Source organism: Pseudophryne corroboree, chromosome 11, assembly GCF_028390025.1.
Source record: "Pseudophryne corroboree isolate aPseCor3 chromosome 11, aPseCor3.hap2, whole genome shotgun sequence".
Classification (NCBI taxonomy): domain Eukaryota; kingdom Metazoa; phylum Chordata; class Amphibia; order Anura; family Myobatrachidae; genus Pseudophryne; species Pseudophryne corroboree.
This window is the reverse complement of record NC_086454.1, coordinates 122,301,174-122,324,270: the sequence shown is the minus strand read 5'-3', so window position 1 is coordinate 122,324,270 and position 23,097 is coordinate 122,301,174. Positions and strand designations below refer to the sequence as shown.

At 47.7% G+C, this 23,097-nt stretch overlaps 1 long non-coding RNA gene across 1 annotated transcript in view; it reads left to right on the top strand.

Annotated features, from left to right (window-relative positions):
* The first annotated feature begins 3,249 nt into the window (after nucleotides 1–3,249).
* LOC134969997 (uncharacterized) overlaps nucleotides 3,250–23,097 on the top strand; it is a 42,864-nt gene continuing 23,016 nt past the window's right edge. Inside the window, exon 1 of the long non-coding RNA XR_010189607.1 lies at nucleotides 3,250–3,601. This is a non-coding gene — a long non-coding RNA (uncharacterized LOC134969997). The remainder of the gene's footprint in view (nucleotides 3,602–23,097) is intronic.

Here is a 23,097-nt window from a genome sequence, read left to right as displayed (position 1 = left end):
GATTTTAAAACTAATATTATTTACCCCTTTTTATATTATCAGTGCACCCTTAGTAATTAAAAAAATATTAATGTACCTTTATTTTTCATTATGTTCATTGCATATTATAATATGAATATTTAATGTTCCCCCCTTGTTTTCTGTAATGTAGTGGTTATTACTTGGTTTTTGTTTAGATAGATCCAATGTAGTCTAGTGGGTTAATATAAAAAAAAGCAAAAAATTAATGAAAAAAGCCCAACAATCCAGCAAACGAGGGTTACCGAATCTTCTTCATAGACATGCTCCACTGTGAGTAATGAAAGAAATCTCCTGATTGGCTGAGCTTTTACAGAATCTGTTTGCCAGATGAAACACGTCAGCAATAGATTTACCACACAGGTAGATAAGACTTTTTGGATAATGCACTATAATGGACATATTGTTCTTTACCTCTTCATATTAACAACTTGAATGTGCAGTACAAGAGCAACCACCAATCATCTATAGCTACTGTAAGTCTCTCCTGCATTTCTATAGGAGGCTCTTTGCGGTGGGATCCTGTCTGAAGATCGACAGTATCTAGGTCAACAATGTTTAGGTCGACAACTATAGGTCGACAGTCACTAGGTCGACATGGATGGAAGGTCGACAGGGTTTCTAGGTCGACATGTGCTAGGTCGACAGGTCTAAAGGTCGACATTAGTTTTTCACATTTTTTTTCTTTTTTTGAATTTTTTCATACTTAACGATCCACGTGGACTACGATTGGAACGGTAAAGTGTGCCGAGCGAAGTGGTAGTGGAGCGAAGGCACCATGCCCGAAGCATGGCGAGCGAAGCGAGCCATGCGTAGGGACGCGGTGCACTAATTTGGGATCCCGGTCACTCTACAAAGAAAACGACACCCAAAAAAAACCAAAAACCTCATGTCGACCTTTAGACCTGTTGACCTAGCACATGTCGACATAGAAACCCTGTCGACCTTCCATCCATGTCGATCTAGTGACTGTCGACCTATAGTGGTCGACCTAAACATTGTCGACCTAGATACTGTCAATTTGATGAACCACACCCCTTTGCGGTGCACTACGATTTGATGCTGTTGCTTTCATCTAGAAGGATTTGTAGAAGACCCTTGAGAAATTACTGTATCACATTAGCCTGATTCATTTTATACACATTGGGGCTCAGCTAAATCATAGTTCTTTAGAATGTCATGCACTACAAGTAGGGAAGCCAATCCCGGGCCATTTTTTCAATCCCGGGTATCGGGATTGAAAAATGGCCAATCCCGGGATTCCCGGGATACCCGGGATTGGCTTTTAGATAGGTGGCCGCCCTCTCACCCCACCCCGCCCCGCCCGCCCCGCACATATAATTTACCATATACCGAGGGCGGGCGGGAGGGGATCATCCCTTCATTGCTGCTGGCGGCTCCTGACAGCGCAGCGTGACCTCTCATGCTGCGCTGGGGACCCGGAAGGAGGAAGCCGGGCAGCGTTTGAGCAATCCCCGTGATTGGAGCTTCCAATCCCGGGATTAAATCCCGGCCATTTTTGGGCCTAAATCCCGGGATCCCCCCGATCCCGGGATTGGCCACCCTAACTACAAGGCTCCTGTTTCTCTTTATAATTTTAGATTGTTGCCCTGTTTTGACAGAGCACAGTCGTTTGGTAATTTGTATATACAGTATGCATGTGTGTACAACTGGGTATGGGACTCAGGGTCGACACCAACTAGGTTGACGCCCATTAGGTCGACACCCATTGGTCGACAGTGGCTAGGTCAACGCTATAAATAGGTCGACACGGCCATTAGGTCGACATGAACAAGGTTGACATGAAAAACGGTTGACACAAGTTTTTTTGGTGTCGTTTTCTCCGTCAAGTGGCGGGGAACCCCAATTAGTGCACCGCGTCCCCTTGCATGGCTCGCTTTGCTCGCCATGCTTCGGGCAGGTTACCGTTTCCAATTGTAGTCCACGTGGATCGTAAAGTAGGAAAAAGTCCCCCCCCCCCCAAAAAAAAAGTGAAAAACTCATGTCAACCTTTTGTCATGTCGATCTTGTTCATATCAACCTAATGGCCATTTCGACCTATTTCTAGTGTCGACCTAGCCACTGTCGACCAATGGGTGTCGGCCTAATTGGCGTCGACCCAGAGTCCGGATATCGTACAATTTGTGGTTTGGAGCACTGTGTAGGTGTTAACTCTGTTTCCTTCAGTGGTATTCAAACAGCAGGCTTCTGGGCAGGTGCTAGGCCTTAGCCCCACAGAACCATCCAGACACCGTGCTGAGATGTGGAAGTCCCAGTACATTTTACTAGCTGTCAGTTGTGATTTTATTTTATTGGGGTAGTGGTGTAATCCTATGGTCTTACCTCTACAGCACTTTTATTTTACGCTGCAGGTGATTCACAGCAGCTAACAGAACAATCTCATAAATAAAATGTAGACTAACAAAATTGAAAACAGATTCAAAATGAAAGAATTAAGTAATACTATTGCCTATTTTTCCTAACTCGAACTCGCAAAGGGTGTAGAATGGCAATCTGGCTGTCTAATTGTACATGCCCTGGGCATCTTGGGTGCTGTTATGCTAAAGCACTTGGAGTTTGGATAGACCAGGTGCTGCGTGATAAAAGGGTTCCAGACACCCCACCTGCCCCCTCCCCACTGTGATGTGTTAGATGTGGCTGTGATGGAGATATGGGGACAATAAGACAGCACACATGCCTGTCCTCTATCCATGTGCATACACTCTCTGCTCCACCACCATCTCTGGTATATTCAAAGTAGGTGGTCTCTGCAGTGCACATCTGATGATCACTACATAAAGTAGCTCCCAATGTCTGTATACAGTGGACCTAGACACTACAACAGACCTAGACACTAGACAGGTACAATTATTGCAATAGGTTGTTGTATTACTGTATACCAGTCAGGCTTGAAGCTAATTGTTGAGATCTTGAGCGTACCCCATGTGATGGAAAAATCCAGGATGGTGTGGTATACAAAGTACAGAGAAATGGGTGGCATGACTGAGAATTTCCAGTGTTAACCAATAATAACTGTCAGTTTGCATATATATGATATTTACCAGGAATGTGCTTTACTGGACATGATGTTCTTGCATCACATTCTGTCCTCTACTGTGTTCTGTGAAAAATGTTATTTGTTTGTAGATGTTATGGTGCATCAGGTATAATCTGTGGATGACATACCTTTATTAATTCAGTAATATTCCTCCTTTTTGTCTATGAAGGTGTATAATATGAATCCTACCATGGGCACTGAATTGGAAAATTCCACAAATCACACTGTTGCATTGGTTATACAACCCCGGTGTCACCTCCAGCAGACCAACTTTGTATGGACAGACTCCTTAACAGATAGACAGTTTGGCAAATTCCGCTTTGGTATTGGACTCAGAACAGACACCACCTCAGGCACCAACTTTGTGAAAAAGACCTTGACATCTCTCCTGCAGGTGAGGGGTACGGAGCAGGTTTATGTCACAGTGACTGCAGAGACCAACCGCAGTGACGTCATGCTAGTTATCATCTCATGCAAGCTTGTGAGCAAAAAGAACAAAACCAGGTCCTACTTCATCCAGGATGGGTAAGAGCTAAACGTTAAGTTCTTAAGTTATTACTGTTGACATGTAGTTAAATGGTTATACGTTACAAGCTGTCTCTTAACTGAGTGTTATTAAACATGACTCATCTGCCACAATAACATCACGTCTGAGCTTTCTGAGGACAAAATGGAGAAGCTGCCTATAGCAATAAATCACATTCTATCCTTTTATGGAATGTACTAGATAAATGGTAGCTACAGTAGAAGCTGATTGATTGCTATGTGCAGCTTCTTCATGTGTTCTCTTTAGAAGGTTTGATACATTTCCCCCTGAGCTACTATAGGCTGCACATACAGTACTAGCCTACTATATAGTCCTACTGAACTGTGTATCTGGGATGCTTAGTGAGAGTGGGACGGTGGCTCCAACTACCACTAATGATGGAATAAATGCAATATTGTTAGTGATGAGCGGGTTCGGTTTCAGAGAAACCGAACCCCCCCGAACTTCACCCATTTTACACGGGTCCGAGGCAGGTTCGAACCTTCCCGCCTTGCTCGGCTAACCCGAGCGCGCCCGAACGTCATCATCCCGCTGTCGGATTCTCGCGAGATTCGGATTCTATATAAGCAGCCGCGCGTCGCCGCCATTTTCACACGTGCATTGAGATTGATTTGATAGGGAGAGGACGTGGCTGGCGTCCTCTCCGCGAGAGAGTTGATCTGATAGCTTTGCTTGTTAAATTATTTTACTATTGTGGGGAGGATTGGGGAGCAGCTGTTAGGAGGAGTACAGTGCAGAGTTTTGCTGATAACTTAAGTGACCACCAGTTTTTTATCCGTTCTCTGCCTGATAAAAACGCTCCATACCATATCTGTGCTCAGTGTGCTGCATGATATATCTGTGCTGAGTGCTCACACTGCTTAATTGTGGGGACTGGGGAGCAGCTATAGCAGGAGTACAGTGCACAGTTTTGCTGACAGTGACCACCAGTATACGTTTGTCTGCCTGAAAAACACTCCTGTGGCTTTTTTTTTTATACTAGTAGTTTAGCAGTCTGCTGACAGTGTCCACCAGGTCCATTATACTGTATATAGCAGTACGGTAGGCCACTGCTGTACCTACCTCTGTGTCGTCACTCGTCATCCATAAAGTATACTATCCATCCATCTACATTGTATACCTGTGGTGGCTTTTTTTTTTATACTAGTAGTACTAGTTGTCACAACTGAGGGCCTGAGCTGACGGGAGGCAGCCTCAGTTGTACGGGCTGAGATGTACCGGAACCTGGGAGGTTGTATCAGACCCCTGGACATGTAAGTAACATGAATAATAACTGCCCGAAGGCGTGACCATGACAACTTAGATAAAAGTCAATGATGTTTATTATGACAACTCCGCATCACAGCAGCAATAAAAGAAAACGTAAAAGTCAGCAAAGAATAAATACAGTTCCTGAGTACTACAGCATGGCAGGAGCCACAGGGCACTGGTAGTGTGAGATAGTTCTTATGATCTTCTAGATGGAAAGTCCTTACCAGGCCCGGCTGTAGCAATGGAGATAACCCAGGATTGTACCAGCTGGTGTTCCAGGAAGAGCTGGGTTGCTGAAGGTAAAACAGCTGCTGTGGATACTGGCTGGAACCAGACTGTTGTTAGCACGGAGTGGATACTGGCTGGAACCAGTTAAATAATAAATGAACTTTGGGAGCGATGAAATGTGAACTGAAATGTAGAACTTGAGAGCGGAGAAATAATAATTCCGGTGGAGAGTGGTAAAGTGTAGAAAGGACACCGGCCCTTTAAGGGAAGCTGTATTCTGCTGGAAGCTGAGGCTGGAAGCAGGTAGTGTTGTAGCTGGAAACAGATGAATCCACAATGGATTGGAGAGTCAGGCTACACCGCAGGTGGAATGCTGGTGCGGGTCTCTATGGTGGAAGTCTTGAGACAGGAGCTGGAACCTGGAAGACAATCATAGAAGAGAGACAAACAGGAACTAGGTTTGACAACCAAAGCACTGACGTCTTCCTTGCTCAGGCACAGCTTACTTATACCTGCAGCAAGGAAGGGGTTGGCTAGGCAATTATGCAAATCAACAATACAAACAGCAGATTGGTGGAAGTGATCAGATGACAGAATCCAAGATGGCTGCGCCCATGCAGACACTTGGAGGGAAGTTTGGTTTGTAATCCATGTGGTCTGGGAAACAGTAATGGCGGCGCCGGCCACCGGAGACAGGAGACGCCAGGCTGATAGATGCACATTTAACCACGCGGGCACAGCGGAGGCCGCGGCTGATGAAAACACCACTCTGACACTCTGCATGTGGAAACTCAGGAACAGCGGAATCTGGTCCTGGAACGCTGAGCCCGCCTTAGGAGGCATCTGAAGGGTAAGTAATGGCGTCCAGATACCCGGATCGTGACAGCACCCCCCCCTTTAGGAGTGGCCCCAGGACACTTCTTAGGCTTTAAAGGAAACTTTGCGTGGAAATTTCGGACCAAGGCAGGAGCATGGACGTCAGAGGCATTGGTCCAAGAGCGTTCTTCAGGACCATAGCCCTTCCAGTCAATGAGATACTGAAGTTGACCGTAACGGTGACGTGAGTCCAGGATCTTGGCCACTTCATACTCAACGCCTCGTTGAGTTTGGACTTTCGGAGTTGGTGGAAGTGAGGAATGAAACCGATTCAAGATTAGCGGTTTCAACAGGGAAACATGGAATGTCCTGGGTATTTTTAAGAAGGGAGGTAACTGGAGTCTGTAAGCAACAGGATTGATGACTTGATCAATTTTAAAAGGACCGATGTAGCGAGGTGCAAACTTCATACTGGGAACTCTTAACCTCAAATTCTTCGTGGATAACCATACCCGATCACCCACCTTGAGAGCAGGAACTGCTCGACGCTTCTTATCCGCAAACTTCTTGTACCTGAACGATGCCTTGAGCAGAGCTGATCGTACGCTCTTCCAGATATTGGCAAACTGATGCAAGGTGATATCCACTGCGGGAACAGAAGTTGCTGGAAGCGGTTGGAACTCAGGGACTTTAGGGTGGAATCCAAAGTTGGTGAAGAATGGTGTTGAAGAAGATGAAGAATGATACTGGTTGTTATGACAGAACTCGGCCCAGGGAAGTAATTGAACCCAGTCATCTTGAGAGGAGGACACATAGATGCGGAGGAAGGCCTCCAAGTCCTGATTCACCCTCTCAGTTTGACCATTGGTCTGAGGATGGTAAGCCGTGGAAAACTTTAACTTGACTTGGAGGACTTGACATAAACTTCGCCAGAATTTGGCTGTGAATTGAACTCCTCGATCTGAGATAATTTCTTCTGGAAGACCGTGGAGTCGGAAGATCTCTTGTATGAATACTTGAGCCAACTTGGAAGCTGACGGAAGACCGGTGAGAGGAATGAAGTGTGCCATCTTGGTGAACCGGTCAACTACCACCCAGATGGTATTGAACTTGTTGCACATGGGCAAATCTGTAATAAAATCCATCGACAAATGGGTCCATGGTCGACGGGGAACAGATAGTGGAACCAGTTGCCCCGCAGGCGACTGGCGGGATACTTTATGTTGAGCACACTTTGGCCAAGATGCAATAAACTCCAAAACGTCCTTTTTCAGAGTTGGCCACCAATAGGACCTAGAGATAAACTCCAGGGTTTTTTGGATACCTGTATGTCCGGCAAAACGGGAAGCATGGGCCCAATGCATGAGCTTCTTCCTTAGTGTCGGCTTCACAAAACTTTTCCCTGATGGGGGCGTAGAGTCCATCCCTACCGTGGAGAATGCCAACGGATTTATAATAGGATGCTTGTCTGAAGACTCTGACTCATTTTCTTGCTCCCATGAGCGGGAAAGGGCATCGGCCTTGCGATTCTGAGAGCCCGGACAGAACTGGAGTTTAAAGTCGAACCTGGAAAAGAAAAGTGCCCATCTGGCCTGACGAGGGTTGAGACATTGTGCGCCTTTTAGATATAGAAGGTTCTTGTGGTCTGTAAGGATGGTGATTGAATGAGAAGCTCCCTCCAACAGATATCTCCACTCCTCTAGAGCGAGCTTGATGGCTAGCAACTCCTGGTCGCCAATGGCATAGTTGCGCTCCGCTGGGGAGAACTTCCGTGAGAAGAAACTGCAAGGATGTAAATGACCATCTTTAGCCCTCTGAGATAACACCGCTCCTACTCCAACGGAGGAGGCATCCACCTCTAAGATGAAAGGAGAGTCGACGTCAGGCTGTTTCAGGACAGGTGCAGAGATGAACCTCTGTTTTAAAAGATGAAAAGCTTGCATGGCTTCTTCAGACCACTTGGACGGGTTAGCACCCTTCTTGGTGAAAGCAGTAATAGGCGCCACAATGGTGGAAAAGTCTCGTATAAACTTTCGGTAATAATTGGCGAACCCTAAGAACCTCTGGACCCCTTTGAGGGTTAAGGGTACTGGCCAATTCTGGATTGCTTGTAGTTTCTCAGGATCCATCTCTAGTCCGGAACCGGACACAATGTACCCTAGAAACGGAATGGACTTGACTTCAAAGACGCATTTCTCTAATTTGCAGTAAAGATGATTGACACGGAGACGGGACAGAACCTCCTTTACCCAGAAACGATGTTCCTCTAAATTGTTGGCAAAAATGAGGATATCATCTAGATAGACCACGACATGACGGTATAGAATGTCTCTGAAGATCTCATTGACGAAATGCTGGAAGACAGCTGGAGCATTGCTCAATCCGAAGGGCATGACGAGGTACTCATAATGTCCGTCACGGGTGTTAAATGCGGTCTTCCACTCGTCACCCTCACGGATCCGGATGAGATTGTATGCACCTCTCAGGTCCAGCTTTGTAAAGATGGTAGCTCCGCTAACTCTGTCAAAGAACTCAGTAATCAGGGGTAAAGGATAGCGGTTCTTGATGGTAATGTCGTTCAAACCTCTGTAGTCGATGCACGGCCGCAGACCACCATCTTTCTTCTTTACAAAAAAGAAGCCTGCGCCGGCTGGAGAAGAAGAAGGTCGAATGAACCCCTTTGCTAGGTTCTCTTTTATGTATTCCTCCATAGAATGCGTCTCGGGGAGAGACAACGGATAAGTTCGGCCTCGAGGTGGAACCTTCCCTGGAACGAGATCAATCGGGCAGTCCCATTCTCTATGAGGGGGAAGGATATCAGCAGAAGCTTTACTGAACACATCCGTGAAATCTTGATATGGAGGAGGTGGAACATCAGACGACCTGGGGGAGGAGGAACAGACAGGCAACACTTTAAACAAACATGTCTTAGTACAGGAGGAACCCCATGCCAGGATTTGCGTAGTCGTCCAATCAATTGTAGGATTGTGAAGACGGAGCCATGGAAGGCCCAGGACCACAGGATGTGTGGCTCTTGGAATCACTAAAAGTGAAATAAGTTCGGAATGAAGAACTCCCACTCTCAGACGAACTGGTAGAGTCCTTAGAGAAATAACTGTATCAAAAATTTTACTGCCATCCACAGCAGTTAAGGAAAAGGACGAAGGAAGTCTCTCGGTGGGTAGGGACCACCGTTTAACATAGGCTTCGGTAATAAAGTTCCCAGCTGCTCCGGAATCCAGGAGGGCAATGACGTTCTGATAACGTTGAGCAACTTGAAGCGAGACTGGGAGGTTACAATCTTGAGGAGATGGAGAGGAGATCATTACTCCTAGCCGGCCCTCTCCTTGGCGAGCTAGGATTTGGAGTTTCCCGGACGTTTGGGACAGGCATTAATGGTGTGAGACGGAGCTGCACAGTATTAACAGAGAAACTCGGAGAGACGTCTTCGGCGCTCAGCAGGAGTTAAACGGGAACGGCCAATTTGCATGGGTTCATCTTTAGTTGGTGACAGTTGGCGAGGAGGAGGAGCAGAAGATTTTGGAGCAGATGATCTTCCACGCTCAGTTGCTCTCTCTCTGAAACGTAAGTCAACTTTCGTACAAAGTGAGATTAACTCATCTAACTTGGAGGGTAAGTCTCTGGTAGCTAACTCATCTTTAATACGCTCGGATAAACCATGCCAGAATGCAGCATACAGGGCCTCGTCGTTCCATGCCAGTTCGGATGCCAGGATCTGGAACTGTATAAGATATTGTCCTACAGTACGTGATCCCTGGCGTAAACGGAGAATCTCAGACGAAGCTGAAGTTACCCGGCCTGGCTCGTCGAAGATGCGCCTGAATGTTGACACGAATGCAGTGTAAGAAGATAGCAGGGTGTCGGACCTCTCCCATAACGGTGATGCCCAATCGAGGGCTGAGCCACTGAGAAGAGAAATAATGTAGGCAATTTTTGTACGGTCACTGGGGAAATTGCCAGGTTGTAGCTCAAACTGAATCTCACACTGGTTGAGAAATCCCCTGCAGAATCTTGGAGATCCGTCAAATTTTGCTGGCGTTGGAAGATGAAGACGTGGAGCAGGAATGGGTAAGGTGGGTGGGGTTATAGCTGGAGTCACTGTGGTTGACGCACCAGACGCGCCTGATCCACGGAGAGTGGTCTGAATCCCATCCAGCCGAGTAGAGAGATCCTGGAGACAGCGGATGATGTGGCCCTGTGCAGCCTCCTGATGTTCTAGTCGGGCTGCCAGTTCTTGCATCGGCCTAGCCGCTTGATCCTGGTCTCCGGCTGGATTCATTAGGTCAGTGCTTACTGTCACAACTGAGGGCCTGAGCTGACGGGAGGCAGCCTCAGTTGTAGGGGCTGAGATGTACCGGAACCTGGGAGGTTGTATCAGACCCCTGGACATGTAAGTAACATGAATAATAACTGCCCGAAGGCGTGACCACGACAACTTAGATAAAAGTCAATGATGTTTATTATGACAACTCCGCATCACAGCAGCAATAAAAGAAAACGTAAAAGTCAGCAAAGAATAAATACAGTTCCTGAGTACTACAGCATGGCAGGAGCCACAGGGCACTGGTAGTGTGAGATAGTTCTTATGATCTTCTAGATGGAAAGTCCTTACCAGGCCCGGCTGTAGCAATGGAGATAACCCAGGATTGTACCAGCTGGTGTTCCAGGAAGAGCTGGGTTGCTGAAGGTAAAACAGCTGCTGTGGATACTGGCTGGAACCAGACTGTTGTTAGCACGGAGTGGATACTGGCTGGAACCAGTTAAATAATAAATGAACTTTGGGAGCGATGAAATGTGAACTGAAATGTAGAACTTGAGAGCGGAGAAATAATAATTCCGGTGGAGAGTGGTAAAGTGTAGAAAGGACACCGGCCCTTTAAGGGAAGCTGTATTCTGCTGGAAGCTGAGGCTGGAAGCAGGTAGTGTTGTAGCTGGAAACAGATGAATCCACAATGGATTGGAGAGTCAGGCTACACCGCAGGTGGAATGCTGGTGCGGGTCTCTATGGTGGAAGTCTTGAGACAGGAGCTGGAACCTGGAAGACAATCATAGAAGAGAGACAAACAGGAACTAGGTTTGACAACCAAAGCACTGACGTCTTCCTTGCTCAGGCACAGCTTACTTATACCTGCAGCAAGGAAGGGGTTGGCTAGGCAATTATGCAAATCAACAATACAAACAGCAGATTGGTGGAAATGATCAGATGACAGAATCCAAGATGGCTGCGCCCATGCAGACACTTGGAGGGAAGTTTGGTTTGTAATCCATGTGGTCTGGGAAACAGTAATGGCGGCGCCGGCCACCGGAGACAGGAGACGCCAGGCTGATAGATGCACATTTAACCACGCGGGCACAGCGGAGGCCGCGGCTGATGAAAACACCACTCTGACACTCTGCATGTGGAAACTCAGGAACAGCGGAATCTGGTCCTGGAACGCTGAGCCCGCCTTAGGAGGCATCTGAAGGGTAAGTAATGGCGTCCAGATACCCGGATCGTGACACTAGTTTAGCAGTCTGCTGACAGTGTCCACCAGGTCCATTATACTGTATATAGCAGTACGGTAGGCCACTGCTGTACCTACCTCTGTGTCGTCACTCGTCATCCATAAAGTATACTATCCATCCATCTACATTGTATACCTGTGGTGGCTTTTTTTTTTATACTAGTAGTACTAGTTTAGCAGTCTGCTGACAGTGTCCACCAGGTCCATTATACTGTATATAGCAGTACGGTAGGCCACTGCTGTACCTACCTCTGTGTCGTCACTCATCATCCATAAAGTATACTATCCATCCATCTACATTGTATACCTGTGGTGGCTTTTCTTTTATACTAGTAGTTTAGCAGTCTGCTGACAGTGTCCACCAGGTCCATTATACTGTATATAACAGTACAGTAGGCCACTACTGTACCTACCTCTGTGTCGTCACTCGTCATCCATAAAGTATACTATCCATCCATCTACATTGTATACCTGTGGTGGCTTTTTTTTTATACTAGTAGTTTAGCAGTCTGCTGACAGTGTCCACCAGGTCCATTATACTGTATATAGCAGTACGGTAGGCCACTGCTGTACCTACCTCTGTGTCGTCACTCGTCATCCATAAAGTATACTATCCATCCATCTACATTGTATACCTGTGGTGGCTTTTTTTTTATACTAGTAGTTTAGCAGTCTGCTGACAGTGTCCACCAGGTCCATTATACTGTATATAGCAGTACGGTAGGCCACTGCTGTACCTACCTCTGTGTCGTCACTCGTCATCCATAAAGTATACTATCCATCCATCTACATTGTATACTACCTGTGGTGGCTTTTTTTTATACTAGTAGTACTAGTTTAGCAGTCTGCTGACAGTGTCCACCAGGTCCATTATACTGTATATAGCAGTACGGTAGGCCACTGCTGTACCTACCTCTGTGTCGTCACTCGTCATCCATAAAGTATACTATCCATCCATCTACATTGTATACCTGTGGTGGCTTTTTTTATACTAGTAGTACTAGTTTAGCAGTCTGCTGACAGTGTCCACCAGGTCCATTATACTGTATATAGCAGTACGGTAGGCCACTGCTGTACCTACCTCTGTGTCGTCACTCGTCATCCATAAAGTTTACTATCCATCCATCTACATTGTATACTACCTGTGGTGGCTTTTTTTTTATACTAGTAGTACTAGTTTAGCAGTCTGCTGACAGTGTCCACCAGGTCCATTATACTGTATATAGCAGTACGGTAGGCCACTGCTGTACCTACCTCTGTGTCGTCACTCGTCATCCATAAAGTATACTATCCATCCATCTACATTGTATACTACCTGTGGTGGCTTTTTTTTTATACTAGTAGTACTAGTTTAGCAGTCTGCTGACAGTGTCCACCAGGTCCATTATACTGTATATAGCAGTACGGTAGGCCACTGCTGTACCTACCTCTGTGTCGTCACTCGTCATCCATAAAGTATACTATCCATCCATCTACATTGTATACCTGTGGTGGCTTTTTTTTTATACTAGTAGTTTAGCAGTCTGCTGACAGTGTCCACCAGGTCCATTATACTGTATATAGCAGTACGGTAGGCCACTGCTGTACCTACCTATGTGTCGTCACTCATCATCCATAAAGTATACTATCCATCCATCTACATTGTATACCTGTGGTGGCTTTTTTTTTATACTAGTAGTTTAGCAGTCTGCTGACAGTGTCCACCAGGTCCATTATACTGTATATAGCAGTACGGTAGGCCACTGCTGTACCTACCTCTGTGTTGTCACTCGTCATCCATTAAGTATACTATCCATCCATCTACATTGTATTCCTGTGGTGCCTTTTAGTTGTGCGCATTAAAAATATGGAGAACAAAAATGTGGAGGTTAAAAAAATAGGGAAAGATCAAGATCCACTTCCACCTCGTGCTGAAGCTGCTGCCACTAGTCATGGCCGAGACGATGAAATGCCATCAACGTCGTCTGCCAAGGCCGATGCCCAATGTCATAGTAAAGAGCATGTAAAATCCAAAACACAAAAGTTCAGTAAAATGACCCAAAAATCAAAATTAAAAGCGTCTGAGGAGAAGCGTAAACTTGCCAATATGCCATTTACGACACGGAGTGGCAAGGAACGGCTGAGGCCCTGGCCTATGTTCATGGCTAGTGGTTCAGCTTCACATGAGGATGGAAGATTGTAAGCTTGCGAGCAGGGCCTTCCTACCTCTGTCTGTTTTTACACAGTTTTGTTCTATTACTGTTGTTCTAATTGTAAAGCGCAACGGAATATGCTGCGCTATATAAGAAACTGTTAATAAATAAATAAACAAATAAGCACTCATCCTCTCGCTAGAAAAAGAAAAGACTTAAGCAGGCAAAAGCACAGCAAAGAACTGTGCGTTCTTCGAAATCACAAATCCCCAAGGAAAGTCCAATTGTGTCGGTTGCGATGCCTGACCTTCCCAACACTGGACGGGAAGAGCTTGCGCCTTCCACCATTTGCACGCCCCCTGCAAGTGCTGGAAGGAGCACCCGCAGTCCAGTTCCTGATAGTCAAATTGAAGATGTCAGTGTTGAAGTACACCAGGATGAGGATATGGGTGTTGCTAGCGCTGGGGAGGAAATTGACAAGGAGGATTCTGATGGTGAGGTGGTTTGTATAAGTCAGGCACCCGGGGAGACACCTGTTGTCCGTGGGACGAATATGGCCCTTGACATGCCTGGTCAAAATACAAAAAAAATCAGCTCTTCGGTGTGGAATTATTTCAACACAAATGCGGACAACAGGTGTCAAGCCGTGTGTTGCCTTTGTCAAGCTGTAATAAGTAGGGGTAAGGACGTTAACCACCTCGGAACATCCTCCCTTATACGTCACCTGCAGCGCATTCATCATAAGTCAGTGACAAGTTCAAAAACTTTGGGCGACAGCGGAAGCAGTCCACTGACCAGTAAATCCCTTCCTCTTGTAACCAAGCTCCTGCAAACCACACCACCAACTCCCTCAGTGTCAATTTCCTCCTTACCCAGGAAAGCCAATAGTCCTGCAGGCCATGTCACTGGGAAGTCTGACGAGTCCTCTCCTGCCTGGGATTCCTCCGATGCATCCTTGAGTGTAACGCCTACTGCTGCTGGCGCTGCTGTTGTTGCTGCTGGGAGTCGATCATCATCCCAGAGGGGAAGTCGGAAGACCACTTGTACTACTTCCAGTAAGCAATTGACTGTACAACAGTCCTTTGCGAGGAAGATGAAATATCACAGCAGTCATCCTGCTGCAAAGCGGATAACTGAGGCCTTGGCAGCCTGGGCGGTGAGAAACGTGGTTCCGGTATCCATCGTTAATTCAGAGCCAACTATAGACTTAATTGAGGTACTGTGTCCCCGGTACCAAATACCATCTAGGTTCCATTTCTCTAGGCAGGCGATACCGAAAATGTACACAGACCTCAGAAAAAGACTCACCAGTGTCCTAAAAAATGCAGTTGTACCCAATGTCCACTTAACCACGGACATGTGGACAAGTGGAGCAGGGCAGACTCAGGACTATATGACTGTGACAGCCCACTGGGTAGATGTATTGCCTCCCGCTGCAAGAACAGCAGCGGCGGCACCAGTAGCAGCATCTCGCAAACGCCAACTCGTTCCTAGGCAGGCTACGCTTTGTATCACCGCTTTCCAGAATACGCACACAGCTGAAAACCTCTTACGGCAACTGAGGAAGATCATCGCAGAATGGCTTACCCCAATTGGACTCTCCTGGGGATTTGTGACATCGGACAACGCCAGCAATATTGTGCATGCATTACATCAGGGCAAATTCCAGCACGTCCCATGTTTTGCACATACCTTGAATTTGGTGGTGCAGAATTATTTAAAAAACGACAGGGGCATGCAAGAGATGCTGTCGGTGGCCCGAAGAATTGCGGGCCACTTTCGGCGTTCAGGCACCGCGTACAGAAGACTGGAGCACCACCAAAAATACCTGAACCTGCCCTGCCATCATCTGAAGCAAGAGGTGGTAACAAGGTGGAATTCAACCCTCTATATGCTTCAGAGGATGGAGGAGCAGCAAAAGGCCATTCAAGCCTATACATCTGGCCACGATATAGGCAAAGGAGGTGGAATGCACCTGTCTCAAGCGCAGTGGAGAATGATTTCAACGTTGTGCAAGGTTCTGCAACCCTTTGAACTTGCCACACGTGAAGTCAGTTCAGACACTGCCAGCCTGAGTCAGGTCATTCCCCTCATCAGGCTTTTGCAGAAGAAGCTGGAGAGATTGAAGGAGGAGCTAAAACAGAGCGATTCCGCTAGGCATGTGGGACTTGTGGATGGAGCCCTTAATTTGCTTAACCAGGATTCACGGGTGGTCAATCTGTTGAAATCAGAGCACCACATTTTGGCCACCGTGCTCGATCCTAGATTTAAAACCTACGTTGTATCTCTCTTTCCGGCAGACACAAGTCTGCAGGGGTTCAAAGACCTGCTGGTGAGAAAATTGTCAAGTCAAGCGGAACGTGACCCGTCAACAGCTCCTCCTTCACATTCTCCCGCAACTGGGGGTGCGAGGAAAAGGCTAAGAATTCCGAGCCCACCCGCTGGCGGTGATGCAGGGCAGTCTGGAGCGAGTGCTGACATCTGGTCCGGACTGAAGGACCTGCCAACGATTACTGACATGTCGTCTACTGTCACTGCATATGATTCTCTCACCATTGAAAGAATGGTGGAGGATTATATGAGTGACCGCATCCAAGTAGGCACGTCATACAGTCCGTACGTATACTGGCAGGAAAAAGAGGCAATTTGGAGGCCCTTGCAGAAACTGGCTTTATTCTACCTAAGTTGCCCTCCCTCCAGTGTGTACTCCGAAAGAGTGTTTAGTGCAGCCGCTCACCTTGTCAGCAATCGGCGTACGAGGTTACTTCCAGAAAATGTGGAGAAGATGATGTTCATTAAAATGAATTATAATCAATTCCTCCGTGGAGACATTCACCAGCAGCAATTGCCTCCAGAAAGTACACGGGGACCTGAGATGGTGGATTCCAGTGGGGGCGAATTAATAATCTGTGAGGAGGGGGATGTACACAGTGAAAGGGGTGATGAATCGGACGATGATGATGAGGTGGACATCTTGCCTCTGTAGAGCTAGTTTGTGCAAGGAGAGATTGATTGCTTCTGTTTTGGTGGGGGCCCAAACCAACCAGTCATTTCAGTCACAGTCGTGTGGCAGACCCTGTCGCTGAAATGATGGGTTCGTTAAAGTGTGCATGTCCTGTTTATACAACATAAGGGTGGGTGGGAGGGCCCAAGGACAATTCCATCTTGCACCTCTTTTTTCTTTCATTTTTCTTTGCATCATGTGCTGTTTGGGGAGTATTTTTTTGAAGGGCCATCCTGCCTGACACTGCAGTGTCACTCCTAGATGGGCCAGGTGTTTGTGTCGGCCACTTGTGTCGCTTAGCTTAGTCACACAGCGACCTTGGTGCGCCTCTTTTTTTCTTTGCATCATGTGCTGTTTGGGGACTATTTTTTTCAAGTGCCATCCTGTCTGACACTGCAGTGCCACTCCTAGATGGGCCAGGTGTTTGTGTCGGCCACTTGGGTCGCTTAGCTTAGTCACACAGCTACCTCATTGCACCTCTTTTTTATTTTGCATCATGTGCTGTTTGGGGAGTATTTTTTTGAAGGGCCATCCTGCCTGACACTGCAGTGTCACTCCTAGATGGGCCAGGTGTTTGTGTCGGCCACTTGTGTCGCTTAGCTTAGTCACACAGCGACCTAGGTGCGCCTCTTTTTTTCTTTGCATCATGTGCTGTTTGGGGACTATTTTTTTCAAGTGCCATCCTGTCTGACACTGCAGTGCCACTCCTACATGGGCCAGGTGTTTGTGTCGGCCACTTGGGTCGCTTAGCTTAGTCACACAGCTACCTCATTGCACCTCTTTTTTATTTTGCATCATGTGCTGTTTGGGGAGTATTTTTTTGAAGGGCCATCCTGCCTGACACTGCAGTGCCACTCCTAGATGGGCCAGGTGTTTGTGTCGACCACTTGTGTCGCTTAGCTTAGTCACACAGCGACCTTGGTGCGCCTCTTTTTTTCTTTGCATCATGTGCTGTTTGGGGACTATTTTTTTCAAGTGCTATCCTGTCTGACACTGCAGTGCCACTCCTAGATGGGCCAGGTGTTTGTATCGGCAACTTGTGTCGCTTAGCTTAGTCACACAGCGACCTTGGTGCGCCTCTTTTTTTCTTTGCGTCATGTGCTGTTTGGGGACTATTTTTTTCAAGTGCCATCCTGTCTGACACTGCAGTGCCACTCCTAGATGGGCCAGGTGTTTGTGTCGACCACTTGTGTCGCTTAGCTTAGTCACACAGCGACCTAGGTGCGCCTCTTTTTTTCTTTGCATCATGTGCTGTTTGGGGACTATTTTTTTCAAGTGCCATCCTGTCTGACACTGCAGTGCCACTCCTAGATGGGCCAGGTGTTTGTGTCGACCACTTGTGTCGCTTAGCTTAGTCACACAGCGACCTTGGTGCGCCTCTTTTTTTCTTTGCATCATGTGCTGTTTGGGGACTATTTTTTTCAAGTGCCATCCTGTCTGACACTGCAGTGCCAATCCTAGATGGGCCAGGTGTTTGTGTCGGCCACTTGTGTCGCTTAGCTTAGTCACACAGCGACCTTGGTGCGCCTATTTTTTCTTTGCATCATGTGCTGTTTGGGGACTATTTTTTTCAAGTGCCATCCTGTCTGACACTGCAGTGCCACTCCTAGATGGGCCAGGTGTTTGTGTCGGCCACTTTTGTCGCTTAGCTTAGCCATCCAGCGACCTTGGTGCAAATTTTAGGACTAAAAATAATATTGTGAGGTGTGAGGTGTTCAGAATAGACTGAAAATGAGTGGAAATTATGGTTATTGAGGTTAATAATACTATGGGATCAAAATGACCCCCAAATGCTATGATTTAAGCTGTTTTTTAGTGTTTTTTGAAAAAAACACCCGAATCCAAAACACACCCGAATCCGACAAAAAATCTTCGGTGAGGTTTTGCCAAAACGCGTCCGAACCCAAAACACGGCCGCGGAACCGAACCCAAAACCAAAACACAAAACCCGAAAAATTTCCGGTGCACATCACTAAATATTGCTCATACAGGCAATGTTGAGCTCTTCTCTTGGCTGCTGTACCAGAGTTGGTCACCATCAAACTGCTGGAATGTGAGTCAGAGGTCCTAGGTCTGCGGCCTGCCTATCTCTCTATGCAGTGTGGATAGTGCTGGCCTGCAGTGCTCTTGGCGGAAGGTGAACACAATAGAGAAGGAGAGAGCAAGAGGGGGAGAAAGGGCGACAGACAGAATGGGGAAAGAGGGGGAGGAGACGGGGAGAAAGGTAGGGAAAGAGAGGGAGAGAGCCAGGGAATGAAGGGAGGGACAGAGGGATGTGGTGAGAAAGGGAGACAAAGGATAAAGTAGGGAAAGCAGAAAAAGCGGTGAAATGGGGGAAAAAAACAAAGCAAAACAGCTACAGCTACTCCTCCATATTATGTTTTTTTCCTGTATTTAATGTGTTTGCAAACTAGAGACATGCTTGGACCCCCGTGTTTTGGTTATAATTCATCATCGTTTTTTGCTTTTGGCAAAACCACCGTCAAGTGCTTTGGTTCGGTTTTGGATTCCTTTATAATTTATAAAAATCGATAAACATTGATTTAAAAAAAAAAACAAGAAAAATGTATAAAACCACTAAAATCATAATATTTGGACCTGTTTACATGAAATTCAAAACCCGAGTTCCGAACTGACAACAGACACGAGCCGGGACTCTTGTTCCACTCGGAACCCCAAAGTAATTGCTTACTTGGACTAGATTCAACTCGGAACCCCTAAGTTCGGGTGTGTTTTTATTTCAGGAAAACTGAACCGCACAATTGTATTGCAAACCAGCATATTACGAACAAAAAATTCAACTACAGCTATGTTTCATGTATCCACTGTGCTACGTTCTATTAAACATAGGCAGGTTTTATGACTTTATTACTTTCTGGATGAGCTTTTACACAACATGAGAGTGCAGTCAGGTGAATCAGACATGCTGATCATGTGGTGTTTGCTGGACAGGAACTCTGTAGAGCAGCGTTTTCCAACCATGGTCCTTGAAGCACAGTAATGGGCCCTACAGACAGGGCGATATGCCGACGAGCTGCCCGATCGCCGATACGGCAGACGGGCGACCCAGAGGCGGGGGGGCAGTGACGGGGGGAATGAAGTTTCTTCACTCCCCCTGTCACCCGGCTCCATACAAGTGCAGGCAAATATGGACGAGATCGTCCATATTGGCCTGCATGCACAGCCGACGGGGCACCCGCGATGAACGAGCACGGGGCCGCACATCGTTCATCGCTGGTGACTCCACACTCAAAGATATGAACGTTATCTCGTTCAATAATGAACGAGATCGTTCATATCTTTGAAGATTGTCGGCCAGTGTGTAGGGCCTATAACACTTCAGGTTTTAAGGATATCCATACTTGAGCACAGGTGACTTAATTAGTATCTCAGATGTTCTGATTTAACCATCTGCGCTCAAGCCTGGATATTACCTGGAAAACCTAATAAAACCTGGACAGTTTGTGTGACTTGGGGACCGAGGTTGGGAATCACTGCTGTTAAGGTTGTCACCTTATATATGAAGTCTACTTGATGCAACTTGGTAGCTACATTTATTTATCTTTCTATTGTTAAAGGCAGAGTTCCCCAACTCCACCATTACAGCCCAAGTGTTAAGGATAGTCATGCTTGAGTCCAGTTGGTAGAATGAAATTGACTGAGAGACAAATTAAGTCACCTGTGCTCAGGGCCGGAGCTTCCACTAGGCAGCTTTAGGCAGCTGCCTAGGGGCACCGGGACCTGAGTCGGTGGCCCGCTAAAGCTGGATGAAAAAGGTAGCATGGTCCTAGCTCTCACAGCCACCGCAATCCCCCCGGAACCCGTATCTACAGTAGCCACAACTGACAAGCTTCTGTAGTGCAGCCTCCAGCTCCACCTCCACCCAGCACAGGCAGTAATTTTGACAGCTCCTGGAGTCCTGGCTCGGGGTGACTTGCGGCGCTGCACTTCATTCCAGGCTCTTTCACAGACTACTCAGTCCCAACTCTGCATTGCAGCCTGCACAGTGCTCTCTCTGCATTTGATAAGGAAAGAGGGGGAGAGCAGCAGTCTGGAGGAAAGTGTGTGGGGGGGGGGGGGTTGGGAGTGGGGATGGGGATAAGCAGCAGGCATGCACACAGTGTGGAGGGTTAAGCAGCAGCATGCACACAGATGGTGGATGGGAGAGAACAGAAGACATTTAAAAGAGTAGGGTGGGGTGAGAGCAGCAGGAAACGACACAAACTGGGGAGATGGGGAGTAGAGAGCAGCCATGCAACTGGGGATGGAGGAGAGCAGCAGTATGCCTATCACCTGAAGGGCGGGTAGGGGGAAGGGTCAGTAGTCAGTAGTTTTGCCTAGGGTGCCAAGAAACCTTGCACCGGCCCTGCCTGTGCTCAAGAACGGATATCAAGAAAAACCTGGCGGATTTTGAGAAACTCGGGTTAAGAGTTTATAGGCAGAGGACAGTGCCGTTTCTAGCGGCGGGCGAGCCGTGCAACCGCACGGGGCGCCCGCCGCGGCACTTTGTGACTACTCCTCTCCTCCCTCTCCCCCCGAGCGCTCCTGCTCGGGGGGCGGGGCTTCGCGGAATGACGCAAACGCGTCATTCCGCGAAGCCCCGCCCCCCGAGCAGGAGCGCTCGGGTGGAAGAGAGAGGGAGGAGAGGACTGGAGATAACCATCGACGGAGGAAGCGGCCGGCGCGCGGGACCCGAAGATCGGCAAGTTGTAAGTATTCTCTCTCTCTCTCTCTCTCTCTCCTCCCACTTGACACCTGCCGCACTGTGTAAAATGGGGACACTTGCCGCACTGTGTAAAATGGGGATACCTGCCGCACTGTGTAAAATGGGGGCACCTGCCGCACTGTGTAAAATGGGGGCACCTGCCGCACTGTGTAAAATGGGGACACCTGCCGCACTGTGTAAAATGGGGATACCTGCCGCACTGTGTAAAATGGGGGCACCTGCCGCACTGTGTAAAATGGGGACACCTGCCGCACTGTGTAAAATGGGGATACCTGCCGCACTGTGTAAAATGGGGATACCTGCCGCACTGTGTAAAATGGAGACACCTGCCGCACTGTGTAAAATTGGGATACCTGCCGCACTGTGTAAAATGGGGGCACCTGCCGCACTGTGTAAAATGGGGATACCTGCCTGCGTACTGTGTAAAATGGGGACACCTGCCTGCGTACTGTGTAAAATGGGGGCACGTGCCTGCGTACTGTGTAAAATGGGGACACCTGCCTGCGTACTGTGTAAAATGGGGATATCTGCCTGCGTACTGTGTAAAATGGGGACACCTGCCTGCGTACTGTGTAAAATGGGGATATCTGCCTGCCGCACTTTGTTAAATGGGGACACCTGCCTACCGTACTGTGTAAAATGGGGACACCTGCCTGCCGCACTTTGTAAAATGGGGACACTTGCCTGCCGCACTTTGTAAAATGGGGACACCTGCCTGCCGCACTTTGTAAATGGGGACACCTGCCTGCCGCGCTGTGTAATATGGGGACACTTGCCTGGTGTAATGTGTAAAAAGGGGACTTTTTTATTTTTATTTTTTTCCCCTGTGGTGGGTGTGATATCAGACGAGGCCACGCCCACTGTAATGAGACCACGCCCATTTTAATCAGGCCACACAGCCTTGTCGGGAGCGCGCGCGCCTTCGGCGCGCACATGCTTTTTTTCTGGCTATATGGGGGGGGGGCACGCAATTTTTTTTTATAGCAATGGGGAGGGGGGGCGCATTTTGAAATCTCGCACTGGGAGCCAAATTGTCTAGAAACGGCCCTGGCAGAGGAGATAATGTATACTTGCAGACTTTCTTGAAAGATGTGTTCTAACCTTATTTCATGGGCGGGATGTACTAAAAGGAAAATGCGGTAAAACCCCCGTTTTCGGAGGTTTACCGCATTTTCATATGTACTAAGGCCCGGCCGCCGGGTTTTCATCGCCTAGGGTGCCATGCCATCTTTTGATGGCGATACCCTATAGAAGCCTATGGGCTTTTTACCGCCAGCCGCCGCATCCCGCCACCCCGCACCGCTCATGCCTCCCCCCTCCCCCCGGCATACCTGTGTGCAGGCAGCCCTGGTCCCGGAACCCAAACTCTTCCTCCCCCTTGCAATACAGCCAGAGGTCCTTCCGGCTGCAGGGAGGGGGGAGGAGGAGCCTGGGACTCAAGTCTGCCTGCTTGCCGGTGTCTGGGAGGTGAGAGACCCCAAGGAGGCGACTGAGACCCCCGTACAACCTTCTGACAGGTCTCTGCCACTGCATTGGGATGTTAATCGCATATGTTAGTACATATGCGAATAGCATCGCTGCGGTGATATATTTTAATACATCCCTCCCAGTGCATTAAACTGTTGTAAATTGCAAGTTAGAATAGATAGTTTTGTTTCCAGTTATGCAAATTCAAGCAGAATGGTATAGTCAATGCTTCACAGACTTGAGCAAAATCAAAAAGGGAGGCTGCCACGTGAATAGATGTCGTGCGCATATGCGTGTCCTCTATTCACATTAAGAGGAGAGCTTG